Source organism: Rutidosis leptorrhynchoides, chromosome 3 (genome assembly GCF_046630445.1).
Source record: "Rutidosis leptorrhynchoides isolate AG116_Rl617_1_P2 chromosome 3, CSIRO_AGI_Rlap_v1, whole genome shotgun sequence".
Taxonomy (NCBI): domain Eukaryota; kingdom Viridiplantae; phylum Streptophyta; class Magnoliopsida; order Asterales; family Asteraceae; genus Rutidosis; species Rutidosis leptorrhynchoides.
This window is the reverse complement of record NC_092335.1, coordinates 243,795,475-243,813,176: the sequence shown is the minus strand read 5'-3', so window position 1 is coordinate 243,813,176 and position 17,702 is coordinate 243,795,475.

Genomic DNA, 17,702 nt, shown 5'->3' with positions numbered 1-17,702 from the left:
ACATTTAATCATGTAAATATCAATCTCAATTAATATATATAAACATGGAAAAGTTTGGGTCACTACAGTACCTACCCGTTAAATAAATTTCGTCCCGAAATTTTAAGCTGTTGAAGGTGTTGACGAATCTTCTGGAAATAGATGCGGGTATTTCTTCTTCATCTGATCTTCACACTCCCAGGTGAACTCGGGTCCTCTACGAGCATTCGATCGAACCTTACAATTTGTATCTTGTTTTGCTTAAGTCTTTTAACCTCATGATCCATTATTTCGACGGGTTCTTCGATGAATTGAAGTTTTTTGTTGATTTGGATTTCATCTAACGGAATAGTGAGATCTTCTTTAGCAAAACATTTCTTCAAATTCGAGACGTGGAAAGTGTTATGTACAGCCGCGAGTTGTTGAGGTAACTCAAGTCGGTAAGCTACTGGTCCGACACGATCAATAATCTTGAATGGTCCAATATACCTTGGATTTAATGTCCCTCGTTTACCAAATCGAACAACGCCTTTCCAAGGTGCAACTTTAAGCATGACCATCTCTCCAATTTCAAATTCTATATCTTTTCTTTTAATGTCAGCGTAGCTCTTTTGTCGACTTTGGGCGGTTTTCAACCGTTGTTGAATTTGGATGATCTTCTCGGTAGTTTCTTGTATAATCTCCGGACCCGTAATTTGTCTATCCCCCACTTCACTCCAATAAATCGGAGACCTGCACTTTCTACCATAAAGTGCTTCAAACGGCGCCATCTCAATGCTTGAATGGTAGCTGTTGTTGTAGGAAAATTCTGCTAACGGTAGATGTCGATCCCAACTGTTTCCGAAATCAATAACACATGCTCGTAGCATGTCTTCAAGCGTTTGTATCGTCCTTTTGCTCTGCCCATCAGTTTGTGGATGATAGGCAGTACTCATGTCTAGACGAGTTCCTAATGCTTGCTGTAATGTCTACCAGAATATTGAAATAAATCTGCCATCCCTATCAGAGATAATAGAGATTGGTATTCCATGTCTGGAGATGACTTCCTTCAAATACAGTCGTGCTAACTTCTCCATCTTGTCATCTTCTCTTATTGGCAGGAAGTGTGCTGATTTGGTGAGACGATCAACTATTACCCAAATAGTATCAAAACCACTTGCAGTCCTTAACAATTTAGTGATGAAATCCATGGTAATGTTTTCCCATTTCCATTCTGGGATTTCGGGTTGTTGAAGTAGACCTGATGGTTTCTGATGCTCAGCTTTGACCTTAGAACACGTCAAACATTCTCCTACGTATTTAGCAACATCGGCTTTTATACCCGGCCACCAAAAATGTTTCTTGAGATCCTTGTACATCTTCCCCGTTCCAAGATGTATTGAGTATCTGGTTTTATGAGCTTCTCTAAGTACCATTTCTCTCATATCTCCAAATTTTGGTACCCAAATCCTTTCAGCCCTATACCGGGTTCCGTCTTCCCGAATATTAAGATGCTGCTCCGATCCTTTGGGTATTTCATCCTTTAAATTTCCTTCTTTTAAAACTCCTTGTTGCGCCTCCTTTATTTGAGTAGTAAGGTTATTATGAATCATTATATTCATAGATTTTACTTGAATGGGTTCTCTGTCCTTCCTGCTCAAGGCATCGGATACCACATTTGCCTTCCCCGGGTGGTAACGAATCTCAAAGTCGTAGTCATTCAACAATTCAATCCACCTACGCTGCCTCATATTCAGTTGTTTCTGATTAAATATGTGTTGAAGACTTTTGTGTTCGGTATATATAATACTTTTGACCCCATATAAGTAGTGCCTCCAAGTCTTTAATGCACAAACAACCGCGCCTAATTCCAAATCATGCGTCGTATAATTTTGTTCGTGAATCTTCAATTGTCTAAACGCATAAGCAATCACCTTCGTTCGTTGCATTAATACACAACCGAGACCTTGCTTTGATGCGTCACAATAAATCACAAAATCATCATTCCCTTCAGGCATTGACAATATAGGTGCCATAGTTAGCTTTTTCTTCAATAACTGAAACGCTTTCTCTTGTTCATCATTCCATTCAAATTTCTTCCCTTTATGCGTTAATGCAGTCAAGGGTTTTGCTATTCTGGAAAAGTCTTGGATGAACCTTCTGTAACCAGCTAGTCCTAAAAATTGACGTATATGCATCGGAGTTTTTGGGGTTTCCCACTTTTCAACGGTTTCGATCTTTGACGGGTCCACCTGGATACCTTCTTTGTTCACTATGTGACCGAGGAATTGAACTTCTTCCAACCAAAATGTACACTTTGAAAACTTAGCGTACAGTTTTTCTTTCCTCAATACTTCTAGCACTTTTCTCAAATGTTCTTCGTGCTCTTGATCATTCTTTGAGTAAATAAGTATGTCATCGTTGAAAACAATGACAAACTTGTCAAGATATGGCCCACACACTCGGTTCATAAGGTCCATGAACACAGCTGGTGCATTAGTTAAACCAAACGGCATGACCATAAACTCGTAATGACCATAACGTGTTCTGAAAGCAGTCTTTGGAATATCATCTTCTTTCACCCGCATTTGATGATACCCGGAACGTAAGTCAATCTTTGAATAAACAGACGAGCCTTGTAGTTGATCAAATAAGTCGTCGATTCTCGGTAGTGGGTAGCGGTTCTTGATGGTAAGTTTGTTCAACTCTCGGTAGTCGATACACAACCTGAATGTACCATCTTTCTTCTTGACAAACAAAATAGGAGCTCCCCACGGTGATGTGCTTGGTCGAATGAAACCACGCTCTAAAAGTTCTTGTAATTGGCTTTGCAGTTCTTTCATCTCGCTGGGTGCGAGTCTGTAAGGAGCACGAGCTATTGGTGCAGGTCCTGGCACAAGATCTATTTGAAATTCAACGGATCGATGTGGGGGTAATCCCGGTAATTCTTTCGAAAATACATCGGGAAATTCTTTTGCAATGGGAACATCATTGATGCTCTTTTCTTCAGTTTGTACTTTCTTGACGTGTGCTAGAACAGCATAGCAACCTTTTCTTATTAGTTTTTGTGCCTTCAAATTACTAATAAGATGTAGCTTCGTGTTGCCCTTTTCTCCATACACCATTAAGGGTTTTCCTTTTTCTCGTATAATGCGAATTGCATTTTTATAACAACGATCTCTGCTTTCACTTCTTTCAACCAGTCCATACCGATTATCACATCAAAACTCCCTAACTCTACTGGTATCAAATCAATCTTAAATGTTTCGCTAACCAGTTTAATTTCTCGATTCCGACATATATTATCTGCTGAAATTAATTTACCATTTGCTAATTCGAGTAAAAATTTACTATCCAAAGGCGTCAATAGACAACTTAATTTAGCACAAAAATCTCTACTCATATAGCTTCTATCCGCACCCGAATCAAATAAAACGTAAGCAAATTTATTGTCAATAAGAAACGTACCCGTAATAAGCTCCGAGTCTTCTTGTGCCTCTGCCGTATTAATATTGAAAACTCTTCCGCGGCCTTATCCATTCGTGTTCTCCTGGTTCGGGCAATTTCTAATAATGTGGCCCGGTTTTCCACATTTATAACAAACTACATTGGCATAACTTGCTCCGACACTACTTGCTCCGCCATTACTCATTCCGACACCATTTGTTCCTTTTGTTCTATTAACCCCTGGTCCGTAGACCTCACACTTCGCCGCGCTATGACCATTTCTTTTACACTTGTTGCAAAATTTGGTGCAGAACCCCGAGTGATACTTTTCACACCTTTGGCATAGGTGCTTCTAATTGTTGTTGTTGTTGCGGTTATTATTGTTGTTGGGATGATTGTTGTAGTTGCTGTTGTTGTTGTTGTTGTTGTTGTTGTTGTTGTTGTTGTTGTTGTTGGGCCGTTTGTTGTAGTTGTGATTGATGTTGCGATTGTTGGGATAATTATTGCGATTATTGTTGTAATTGCTGTTGTTGTTGTATTGGTGATTCTTATCACCGTTTTCCTCCCTCTTTCTTTTGACTTGCTTCACATTGGCCTCTTCAGCAGTCTGTTCTTTAATTCTTTCTTCAATCTGGTTCACTAGTTTGTGAGACATTCTACATGCCTGTTGTATGGAGGCGGGCTCGTGTGAACTTATATCTTCTTGGATTCTTTCCGATAATCCTTTCACAAACGCGTCGATCTTCTCTTCCTCATCTTCGAAATCTCCCGGACACAATAGGCATAATTCTGTGAATCGTCTTTCGTACGTGGTAATATCAAATCCTTGGGTTCGTAACCCTCTAAGTTCTGTCTTGAGCTTATTGACCTCGGTTCTGGGACGGTACTTCTCGTTCATCAAGTGCTTGAATGCTGACCACGGTAGTGCGTACGCATCGTCTTGTCCCACTTGCTCTAGATAGGTATTCCACCATGTTAACGTAGAACCTGTGAAGGTATGCGTAGCGTACTTTACTTTGTCCTCTTCAGTACACTTACTTATGGCAAACACCGATTCGACCTTCTCGGTCCACCGTTTCAATCCGATCGGTCCTTCGGTTCCATCAAATTCTAAAGGTTTGCAGGCAGTGAATTCTTTATAGGTGCATCCTACACGATTTCCTGTACTGCTAGATCCAAGGTTATTGTTGGTATGTAGCGCAGCCTGTACTGCGGCTATGTTTGAAGCTAGAAAAGTGCGGAATTCCTCTTCATTCATATTCACGGTGTGTCGAGTAGTCGGTGCCATTTCCTTCAAAATAGTCAAATGGAACAAGTTAATCATACAGAATATTAAGAGTAGTTAATAGTATTTCGTAGCATAATATGAACTCATTTATAAAAGCTTTTTCTTCATATTAGCATTTTATAAGTTTAAATTCGGGTAGTACCTACCCGTTAAGTTCATACTTAGTAGCTAATATACAATTCAACTACTACAATTCTATATGAAAAACTGATTATAATAATATTTCGCGTTCAAACTTTTACACAATATTTTACAAACTTACAATACCGCTTATTTTACATATAGCATGAAATATAGCACACAATAAATTTGATACAAGATGGTTGTGAAGATAATTCTAGCTAGTACACAAGTCATTCAGCAAAGGAAATAAAGACACGTAATTCATACGTCCAGAAACAAGTCATGCATTCTGGTTTTACTAGGATTACTTCCCATCTTTGGTCTTGTGGAACATAACCGTTATGGCCGTTGATAAGACAGCGTGTTGTAACGTCGTCAAAGGGACGAGGGTTACGTAATGTCCAACAGTCCCGTAACAATCTAAAAACCTCATTTCTTACCCCAATTACCGACTCCGTCACTTGTGGGAACGTTTTGTTTAATAGTTGTAGGCCGATGTTCTTGTTCTCACTTTGGTGAGAAGCGAACATTACTAATCCGTAAGCATAACATGCTTCTTTATGTTGCATGTTAGCCGCTTTTTCTAAATCACGAAGTCCAATATTTGGATATATTGAGTCAAAATAATTTCTTAACCCATTGCGTAAAATAGCATTTGGGTTCCCCGCAATATATGCGTCAAAGTAAACACATCGTAACTTATGGATTTCCCAATGTGATATCCCCCATCTTTCGAACGAAAGCCTTTTATAAACCAAGGCATTCTTGGAACGTTCTTAGAATGTCTTACAAACTGATCTCGCCTTAAATAGTTGTGCCGAAGAATTCTGACCGACTCTAGACAAGATTTCATCAATCATGTCTCCGGGTAGGTCTCTTAAAATATTGGGTTGTCTATCCATTTTGTGTTTTTATACTGTAAAATAGACAAGAGTTAGATTCATAAAAAAATACTTATTAATACAAGCAATTTTTACATATATCATAAAGCATAAGCACACTATATTACATATATTACACCACACGAATACAACTATCTTATTCCGACTCGCTTGTTTCTTCTTCTTAGGTTTTGGTTCGTTTTGCGAAGTTTCTAGGGATATATGATTTTCCCCTAATACGAGCCGTCGTTTTCCACATTGGTTTAGAAAAACCTGGTGGTTTAGAGGTTCCCGGGTCATTGTTACAACTTAAGGACTTCGGGGGTTGACGATACATATAAAGTTCATCGGGGTTGGAATTAGATTTCTCTATTTTTATGCCCTTTCCCTTATTATTTTCTTTTGCCTTTTTAAATTCAGTTGGGGTAATTTCTATAACATCATCGGAATTCTCGTCAGAATCCGATTCATCGGAGAATTGGTAATCCTCCCAATATTTTTCTTCCTTAGCAGAAACACCATTAACCATAATTAACCTTGGTAGGTTGGTTGAGGATTTTCTTTTACTTAACCGTTTTATTATTTCCCCCACCGGTTCTATTTCTTCATCCGGTTCCGATTCTTCTTCCGGTTCCGATTCTTCTTCTAGTTCCGACTCTTCTTCCGGTTCCTCTTCGGGAACTTGTAAATCAGTCCACGAATCATTCCAATTTACATTTGACTCTTCATTATTATTAGGTGAGTCAATGGGACTTGTTCTAGAGGTAGACATCTATCACATAATATCAAACGCGTTAAGAGATTAATATATCACATAATATTCACATGTTAAAAATATATAGTTTCCAACAAAATTTGTTAAGCAATCATTTTTCAAGTAAACACGGTCGAAGTCCAGACTCACTAATGCATCCTAACAAACTCGATAAGACATACTAATGCAAAATTCTGGTTCTCTAAGACCAACGCTCGGATACCAACTGAAATGTCCCGTTCTTATTGATTAAAAACGTTCCATATTAATTGATTTCGTTGCGAGGTTTTGACCTCTATATGAGACGTTTTTCAAAGACTGCATTCATTTTTAAAACAAACCATAACCTTTATTTCATAAATAAAGGTTTAAAAAGCTTTACGTAGATTATCAAATAATGATAATCTAAAATATCCTGTTTACACACGACCATTTCATAATGGTTTACAATACAAACATGTTACATCGAAATCAGTTTCTTGAATGCAGTTTTTACACAATATCATACAAACATGGACTCAAAATCTTGTCCTTATTTTAGTATGCAACAACGGAAGCTCTTAATATTCACCTGAGAATAAACATGCTTTAAACGTCAACAAAAATGTTGGTGAGTTATAGGTTTAACCTATATATATCAAATCGTAACAATAGACCACAAGATTTCATATTTCAATACACATCCCATACATAGAGATAAAAATCATTCATATGGTGAACACCTGGTAACCGACATTAACAAGATGCATATATAAGAATATCCCCGTCATTCCGGGACACCCTTCGGATATGATATAAATTTCGAAGTACTAAAGCATCCGGTACTTTGGATGGGGCTTGTTAGGCCCAATAGATCTATCTTTAGGATTCGCGTCAATTAGGGTGTCTGTTCCCTAATTCTTAGATTACCAGACTTAATAAAAAGGGGCATATTCGATTTCGATAATTCAACCATAGAATGTAGTTTCACGTACTTGTGTCTATTTTGTAAATCATTTATAAAACCTGCATGTATTCTCATCCCAAAAATATTAGATTTTAAAAGTGGGACTATAACTCACTTTCACAGATTTTTACTTCGTCGGGAAGTAAGACTTGGCCACTGTTGATTCACGAACCTATAACAATATATACATATATATTAAAGTATGTTCAAAATATATTTACAACACTTTTAATATATTTTGATGTTTTAAGTTTATTAAGTCAGTTGTCCTCGTTAGTAACCTACAACTAGTTGTCCACAGTTAGATGTACAGAAATAAATCGATAAATATTATCTTGAATCAATCCACGACCCAGTGTATACGTATCTCAGTATTGATCACAAATCAAACTATATATATTTTGGAATCTACCTCAACCCTGTATAGCTAACTCCAACATTCACATATAGAGTGTCTATGGTTGTTCCGAAATATATATAGATGTGTCGACATGATAGGTCGAAACATTGTATACGTGTCTATGGTATCTCAAGATTACATAATATACAATACAAGTTGATTAAGTTATGGTTGGAATAGATTTGTTACCAATTTTCACGTAGCTAAAATGAGAAAAATTATCCAATCTTGTTTTACCCATAACTTCTTCATTTTAAATCCGTTTTGAGTGAATCAAATTGCTATGGTTTTATATTGAAGTCTATTTTATGAATCTAAACAGAAAAAGTATAGGTTTATAGTAGGAAAAATAAGTTACAAGTCGTTTTTGTAAAGGTAGTCATTTCAGTCGAAAGAACGACGTCTAGATGACCATTTTAGAAAACATACTTCCACTTTGAGTTTAACCATAATTTTTGGATATAGTTTCATGTTCATAATAAAAATCATTTTCTCAGAGTAACAACTTTTAAATCAAAGTTTATCATAGTTTTTAATTAACTAACCCAAAACAGCCCGCGGTGTTACTACGACGGCGTAAATCCGGTTTTACGGTGTTTTTCGTGTTTCCAGGTTTTAAATCATTAAGTTAGCATATCATATAGATATAGAACATGTGTTTAGTTAATTTTAAAAGTCAAGTTAGAAGGATTAACTTTTGTTTGCGAACAAGTTTAGAATTAACTAAACTATGTTCTAGTGATTACGAGTTTAAACCTTCGAATACGATAGTTTTATATATATGAATCGAATGATGTTATGAACATCATTACTACCTCAATTTTAGTAGGTAAACCTACTGGAAGTGACAAGAAATGATCTAGCTTCAAGGATCTTGGATGGCTTGAAAGTTCTTGAAGTAGGATCATGACACAAAAACAAGTTCAAGTAAGATTTTTACTCGAATTAAGATAGTTTATAGTTATAGAAATTGAATCAAAGTTTGAATATGAATATTACCTTGAATAAGAAAGATAACCTACTGTATATAACAAAGGTTTCTTGATCTTAGATGATTACTTGGAATGGATTAGAAAGCTTGGAAGTAAATTAGTAAACTTGAAGGGATTTTTGAAGTGTTCTTGAAGTGTTCTTCCTATGATGATTATAGCTTGATTCTTGAAGTGATTTTTGATGTAGATGATGATTAACTACTGGAAAAATACGTTCATAATAGTGTGTGTGTGTGTTGAGAGAGAATTAGAAAGAGAATTGGAAGTGAAATGGAGTGAATGATGAGTGGTAATTGGTGAGTGGTGAGTGGGGTTAAAAGGAGTTCTAGTTAGTTGACTAGTTCATGGTAGAAGTTAAAATTGATTAGTCATACATGACATAATCAAGAGTGGAATCCCATGCTAGTTCCTATTGGTATATACCCATAGTAAGTACGTTTTGAAGCTGTGTATAATACGGGTAAGAATACGACTAGAATTCTTGATGAAAGAAAAGAATGGGAAAGTAACTGTAACCATTTTCGTTAAGTATGAGTGTTTTGATATATGTCTTGAAGTCTTCCAAAATTATTTTAATACATCTAAATACACTACATGTATATACATTTTAACTGAGTCGTTAAGTCATCGTTAGTCGTTACATGTAAGTGTTGTTTTGAAACCTTTAAGTTAACGATCTCAATTAATGTTGTTAACCCATTGTTTATTATATCTAATGAGATGTTAAATTATTATATTATCATGATATTATGATATATTAATATATCTTAATATGATATATATACATTTAAATGTCGTTATAACGATAATCGTTACATATATGTCTCGTTTCGAAATCCTTAAGTTAGTAGTCTTGTTTATATGTATATAACTCATTGTTAATATACTTATGGAGATAATTACTTATCATAATCTCATGTTAAACATATGTATATCCATATATATATCGTCATGTCGTTTTTACAAGTTTTAACGTTCGTGAATCGCCGGTCAACTTGGGTGGTCAATTGTCTATATGAAACATATTTTAATTAATCAAGTCTTAACAAGTTTGATTGCTTAACATGTTGGAAACATTTAATCATGTAAATATCAATCTCAATTAATATATATAAACATGGAAAAGTTCAGGTCACTACAATTCCTTCTCGGTTCCATTGTGAAATTTCGGGTTATTGGAGTAACTCAGATGGCTTTTGGCTTTTGGTGTTCGGCTTTGACCTTGGAACAAATCAAACACTTTCCAACATAAGTAGCAATGTCCTTTTTATGGTTCGGTCACAAATATTGTTATGTGAGATCGTGATACATCTTACCAGCTCCGGGATGAATCGAATACCGTGACTTATGGGCCTCGTCTAGAATAAGGCCTCGTAAATCCCCATAACTAGGTACCCAACTTATGTTAGCAAAATATCAGAGTCCGGTCTCTTTAACCTCAAATCGAGAGATGAGAATATTCAAGCGTTCTTGAACAATATTCTCCTCAGTCTCCAATTTCTTCACATGTAACAAAATAGCAAAATGCCCTTTTCTCATGACCTTTTGTGCCTTCATGCAACTAATAAGATTCAGCTTCGGACTATTCCTCCCCCCGTAAACTATTAATGGCTCACCATTCTCGCGAGGTATACGAATAATCTTCTCACTATAAATAACTTTCGCTTTCATCCTTGAAAGCCAGTTCGTTCCAACTATTTCATTAAAGCTTCCTAACTTGATGAGTATTAGGTTAATCCTAAAGTCCATTCCAACTATTACATACAGCTTCCCAAATTGAGGGGTGTTAGGTTAATCTTAAGGTTCATTCCAACCAAATCTTATTATACTACCGTGAAAAATTCTATCAATCTTCTCAAATAACATCTGCTTGTGCGTAGGTAACTAATCCTTTCCAACTACTACTTTAAAACTTCCAAGTTTTGTTGACATGAGGTCATCTCCAAATGACCCTCCTGTAAATTTTAAGGTACTACCTTAAATCATTCCTCTATCTCTGCCAGCTTACCATTAGCTTGTCCTATAGAATACTTAACTCTCATGGTTGTTAATGGCAACTCTCATGGTTGTTAATGGCTTATTAGTCATAACACTAAGGTTCTTAGATATAAGGTTTCTATTGCTCTAGTATTAAACAACTTTGAGATAATAAAATGTTGTGACGAAACGTACCCTAACTAAAATCAGGATCCATGGGAGTCTCCATAGATGAGATAACGATTGCTCTATCGCAAGTAAGTCCAAAGTTTTTTCTATTTGAGAACTTTTTCCTTAAGTGTCCAGGGTGTCTATATCTATAACAAATTTTCGGGTTATCAATTCTGCAATCAAGGCCCTTCTTGTACAGTATCTGTGCTACGTGGTTATTCTTTCCCCACCTCTAACAGACCATAATGCATATACTCAAGTGGTTCCTACCAAAATTTTCTTTGAATCACTTCATATTCCTTATGTAGTATCATTGTAATTTCTGCATGATTTACTTCAATATAATCACGCTGGAAGGGTGTCATTATATTGTACTAAATCGTACGTTCATTCCAATATCACTCCATATGGTCAATGTAACGCGATCACTTCAAGTTCTACTCAATTTCATCTAACAGTGCTTTATATATGCTATCTCAAAACAAAATCTACATAATTAATCTCACGGTTTCTCGGTGTGGGTGCGTACGTTCCGTAGGTCATGCATCAATGCCTAAATGTCCTGAAATTTTCTTCAAAATCTTCGGGTTCAGGTAATGTCGTTAGATTCCTTTCTAGAAATTCAATATAGGTCTCGTGTCGAGTTTGTTCGTGTAGCAAGTAGTAATACGATATGTCGTGAGGCGACTCCCAAGTCTTTGGGTATGGCTGAGCATCAGTAAAAGACACTATGACCTTGTGAAAGGAGATGCCTTCCTGACTTCTCCAATGCCTAAGAGTGTTAGGGACCTAAGTCCAGAAGCGTCGTTAGATCGTCGAGTAGTGGTGAAGAATGAAAGAGATAAGTGACGGTCATGAAAGCGTATGGGATACGGGTCAACTTACGAAAACTGAACAACCTTCTAATGTTCATACATTATACGTGGCTAATTAGGGTGAGCTTATGAAGCGACCCATCCTAATCCATCCGGACGAAGTCCATATCGATTATAAATGATTCACAACAGTTGATTACATCGCGAGGTATTTGACCTATATATGATACATTTTACAAACATTGCATTCGTTTTTGAAAAGACAATCTTTCATTACATCGAAAGTTGACAGGCAGGTATACCATTTCATAATATATCTAACTATAATTGACTCAATAACAATCTTGATGAACTCGATGACTCGAATGCAACGTCTTTTGAAATATTTCATGAATGACTCCAAGTAATATCCCTAAAATGAGCAAATGCACAGCGGAAGATTTTCTTTCGTACCTGAGAATAAACATGCTTTAAAGTGTCAACCAAAAGGTTGGTGAGTTCATTAGTTTAACATAAATAACCATTATCATCATTTTAATAGACAACAAGATTTCCATATTCAGTTCTCATAAATATACGTCCCATGCATAGAGACAAAATATCATTCATATGGATTGAACACCTGGTAACCGACATTCACAATATGCATATAAGAATATCCCCATCATTCCAGGATCCTCCTTCGGACATGATATAAATTTCGAAGTACTAAAGCATCCGGTACTTTGGATGGGGCTTGTTGGGCCGGATAGATCTATCTTTAGAGTTCGCGTCAATTAGGGTGTCTGTTCCCTAATTCTTAGATTACCAGACTTAATAAAAAGGGGCATATTCGATTTCGATAATTCAACCATATAATGTAGTTTCAATTACTTGTGTCTATTTCGTAAAACATTTATAAAAATTGCGCATGTATTCTCAGCCCAAAGATATAAAGGGTAAAAAGGTAAATGAAACTCACCTAATGTATTTTGTAGTAAAAATACATATGACGACATTAAATAATTGAACATTGCAGGGTTGGCCTCGGATTCACGAACCTATATCATTTGCATAATCATTAATACCTATAATTGTAATCGAACCATTTCATATATTATAACTTTTATATACTAGTTATATGATTTGTATATATATATTTAAAAACGCTTATTATTTATATAGTTTTATATATATATATATATATATATATATATATATATATATATATATATATATATATATATATATATATATATATATATATATATATATATATATATTAAAATACGTAATTTGTTATATATGAATATTTATATAAAAATTGTTAATATAAATATTTCATACTTATAGGTAATGTTACTTTTAAGTATATTTTTATATACATGATAATATATAATATTAATAATAGTGAATAAAAGTTATATTTGATTATAATTATAATAATTTTCAATGTTAACAATAATTCCAATATTGGTAATACCCATGATAATAATAATAATAATACTTGTAAAAATTAATTTTACTGTAAATGATGGTTATGATAATGATTTTTGTAACAACCTAATAATATTGGTAACAATGAAAATAATAGTTTTAGTGATCTCATGATAATAATTTTATTAATTATAATACTTATTATCATTTTAAGAACTTAAGGGGGTTATATCTATATTTACATATGTATAGCTATTTTGTTTACAATGCGCACGATCATAGTTAAATCCTAGTCAGTGTCAATCTTATATTTATCTAAATAGTTATATTATTTCAGATCACAAAAGTTTCCATATTTTCCAAGTTTAGTTCATAAACGTATAATACTTATTAATAATCCTAATCATAATTATACGATATATAAAATAACAATCTTAATACTAATGATAATATCAACAATAATATTACTTAATAATAATGCTATTAATAGTAATGATATTAATATTAATAATACAATAATAATAACAATATTAATAATAACAATAATATATATTAGTAATAATAATAATAATAATAATAATAATAATAATAACATAATAAATAAAATCTTGGAAGACTACCTTTTAAAATCGGCCCAAAAAAATTCTGCCCCAACAGGGACTCGAACCCCCGACCTCTCGAATACTCGCCACTTCTCTAAACCATCCGGGCTATTGCCCATTTTCTGATTTAAACCCAGCACTTAAATTTATAACTCTATTATTTTCTGTTATGTTCTTCTTCTTCCTCTTCCACATTCAATCCGACAGAAGGTTCAACAATTACTAACAACGAGTATTATTTTTGTGTTTTTGGACTTGTAAATGAAGTAAAATCAATATATATTGATTCCTAAGTTAATTAAAAACAAAAAATATATAAAAAAAAATAAAACCCATTACCTTCGCTGTTAGAACATAAGAAGAAAAAAAAAATTTGATTTTCAATTTGAAAGCGTTTTGAGCCTTGATTTCAACATGGAAGATCTTATAAATCATTATTAGAATACATTAAAATTATTGATTGAACCTGAATTGTAACGAATTACTCGAATTTGTTCATAGAATTTCGTTTGACTTTTTGATACACAAGCTTTGACCTCAAAATTCTTACTTGATAGATAAAATTGGGTTTTGAACTTTTGCAGATAGTTTGACTAGGAGATTTCAAACAAAGTGGCATTTTTACATTTTTGAAATTTATTCAAAGTCGAGTTTTGGTCGAAAAGTTAAGATAGCAGAGGTGACCGAGCTGTTTTCCTTTTGTTTTGTTTAATATAAAAAAAATGAATTTAGGTGAATTTGATAATGAGTGTGAAGGAACTGAATACCTCTTCCCATACTACTGAGCAACCCGATTTTGTTTTGTATTGCCAGATTAAATTTGCATTTTTATTCAAACAGACAAGGAAGGACAGAAAAGAATTAATAAATCAAAAGCAGATGTTGACATGAAACTGAATTGTACCATTTTATTGTAGATGATATTGATCCACTAGACAAATAAAAAAAAAATAGATAACGACTTGGAACTACTAAATCCATAAATCGACTAACATTTTCTGAGTTATATTCGTATCAATATATCTGTATATATATATATATATATATATATATATATATATATATATATATAACTAGTTTTATATTTATTTATATATACCTAATTATCCGTATATATGTAATCTGTATATATATATATGTATCATATATTTGTATATCAGGTTATATCTGAATTAATGTTTTCGTATATATATATATATATATATATATATATATATATATATATATATATATATATATATATATATATACATATCAATTATTGATATATATCGGTTATATTAACTTTTGTAATAATATAAATCTATTTATTAAATCTGTTAATATTATAAATTTTTAATAAGAATACTAGCAATAATAATAATAGGATTAATAATAATAATAATAACTAATGACATTTAAATTATAATTAAATTATACTTTTAATTAGTCGTATAGTAATATTTATTTATTTTTTTTTTTTGATAATCATAACCTTACAATTATACAATAATAATATTATTATTAATATTAATAGTAACACTGAAAGTAATAGTAGTATTACAACAACTATGTCTTAATTTTGAAATCAAATATCACATATAATTAATTATGTAATCTTTATATATATACTGTATATATATATAATAAAACTTACAAAATATTTAATACTATACATTTTAATGTATATACATTATACATACAATAATAATTATTTACATAAATCGTATATATTTATATAACTTCATTTTGTTAACAACTTAATTATTTTGTATATTATTTTACATATTTAATTCAGATGATTAAACTGTATTCCATAATTTCAAACCATTATATATACTTATATTTATATTTATATATACAGGTATATATACATATTTATTTACAAACAATTGTTCGTGAATCGTCGGGAACAGTCGAAGGGTAATTGATTGCATAAACATAGTTTCAAAATTTTCGAGATTCAACATTACAGATTTTGCTTATTGTGTCAAATTCATATAAAGATTAAGTTTAAATTTGGTCAGAAATTCCCGGGTCATCACAGTACCTACCCGTTAAAGAAATTTTGTCCCGAAATTTGAGTGAGGTGGTCATGGCTAACAATAAAAATGTTTTCATGACGAATATGAGTTGATAAATAGAGTTTATTACTGTTGAGTAATATGATAGATAATTCAATTACTCGAAGAGTACGAATGAAGTTATCACAAAAGATTGAAATGAGAAATTAACGTTTCGTCATATCTTTTGACGTAGATATGGTTGATTTCCAGAATTCAAGGAATTTAGAGAAAATCGTTGAGATCTGGAAGATTTGGTTCTTTGGTGAATAAAATCTCTTTAATTAAATGCGATTATCTACCTCGATTTCTTTATCAGATATTTCACTATAAATTAACTTCTTTCGTTCCATTACCTTTATCACTCCTATACTCAATTCTCAAATTCAAAAGATTGTGAAAATGCTTAATCCAATTCTAATCCTTGTCCTTATCCTGACTGTCGTAACAATCATTCTCCTTTTCCAACTTCCACAGGATGAATCTGTTTATTTCTACTATGCTCTAGGGATTATTGTATTTATAATCCTCCCGTGTCTTTATATTGCTATACGCACTGATATCTACAGTTTGTAATTTCGGTGTTGTTGTTGGGCTTTATATTCTTCCTTATATTTCAATGTCCCTATTCCTGTCTCCTATAATCATTGTCATCCATAGTTAATACTCCCCCCCTATTTGCTGCGATTTATACTCCAATTTCTGTTTCGGAGCTTTGTCCCTTCGTTTCTTCTTCTTGCGATTGGGCATCTCTTGTAATGGTCCAAAATTCGTAGATATAAGTTTCAGAATGAACATTGTTAATGTTCTAAGAAAGAAACGGTAATAGCACAATTTGACTTGTCAAATTACCAGAATTCAAGGAAAAGATGGGACTATCAAGAATATATTTTCTTGATATGTTCGGAAATTAATCAGAATGAAAGAGTTATGTAACATGACACATGTTAACGTTATAATCTGTGAATCATCATGTTTCATTTAGAAGCTCAGCATGACTTACTGTAATATAATCACGTTGATCAAGTGTCATTATATTATACTAACTCATGCATCAGTTCCCAACATTACTTCAATAACATTCATATTTTAATCTCGAAAGTTTACAGAATATAGAAACTAACAGTTTCTATATGATGTAACACTGATAGCACGAAGAGATTAATGATTTCAGATAAGAATAGTTATAAAAATATCTTCAGAAATATGGAGGATATTTATAATGAAAGATACGATAATATCTTTGAATGTTTAAGATCAGAGGATGATGGAGACTGTTGTCCGCAAGGGTTTAGGGTAAGGAGCAAGATATTCACTAAAGACTTCATCAGAAACAGAATCATCTGGATTCTTAATGTACAAATTTAGCCCTTGTGATTTGTTCAGAGACTCCTGCATGGTTTGCTCGTTTCATTTTTTTTTTCGGTATCAAAATCTTTGAGCTTTTTCAACACTCTATTCTTTACCGTCAAACTTTTGACTGTTCAAGTCATCATCAATTTGTCGCTGCTTCATCAGCTTTCTAAAAATTCAAAGAACTGATTCGTAGACTAGAGTTCTATTCAGAGTTTCAGAATGAGAGATCATGATCCTAAGAGATAAATGTTATATGTATGTATAACTTTTGATGTAGAATTGTTGCGAGATTCAAAATGCTGATTGCTGATTTCCCGATATTCGGTATGGCAATTCTCGTTACAAGGTGCCGATGAATTCATGATAAGACTTCAATACTTAAATATATGGAGTTCATGATAAGACTTCAATAGATAAATATATTGATTTGTCGTAGAGATTTGAGCCAAGGAGCAACGAGGTTGCTGGTACGTCTGCTGGTAATATAGTGGAATATAAAAGGTTCCCCGGTAACAATAAAAGAGTACACATATA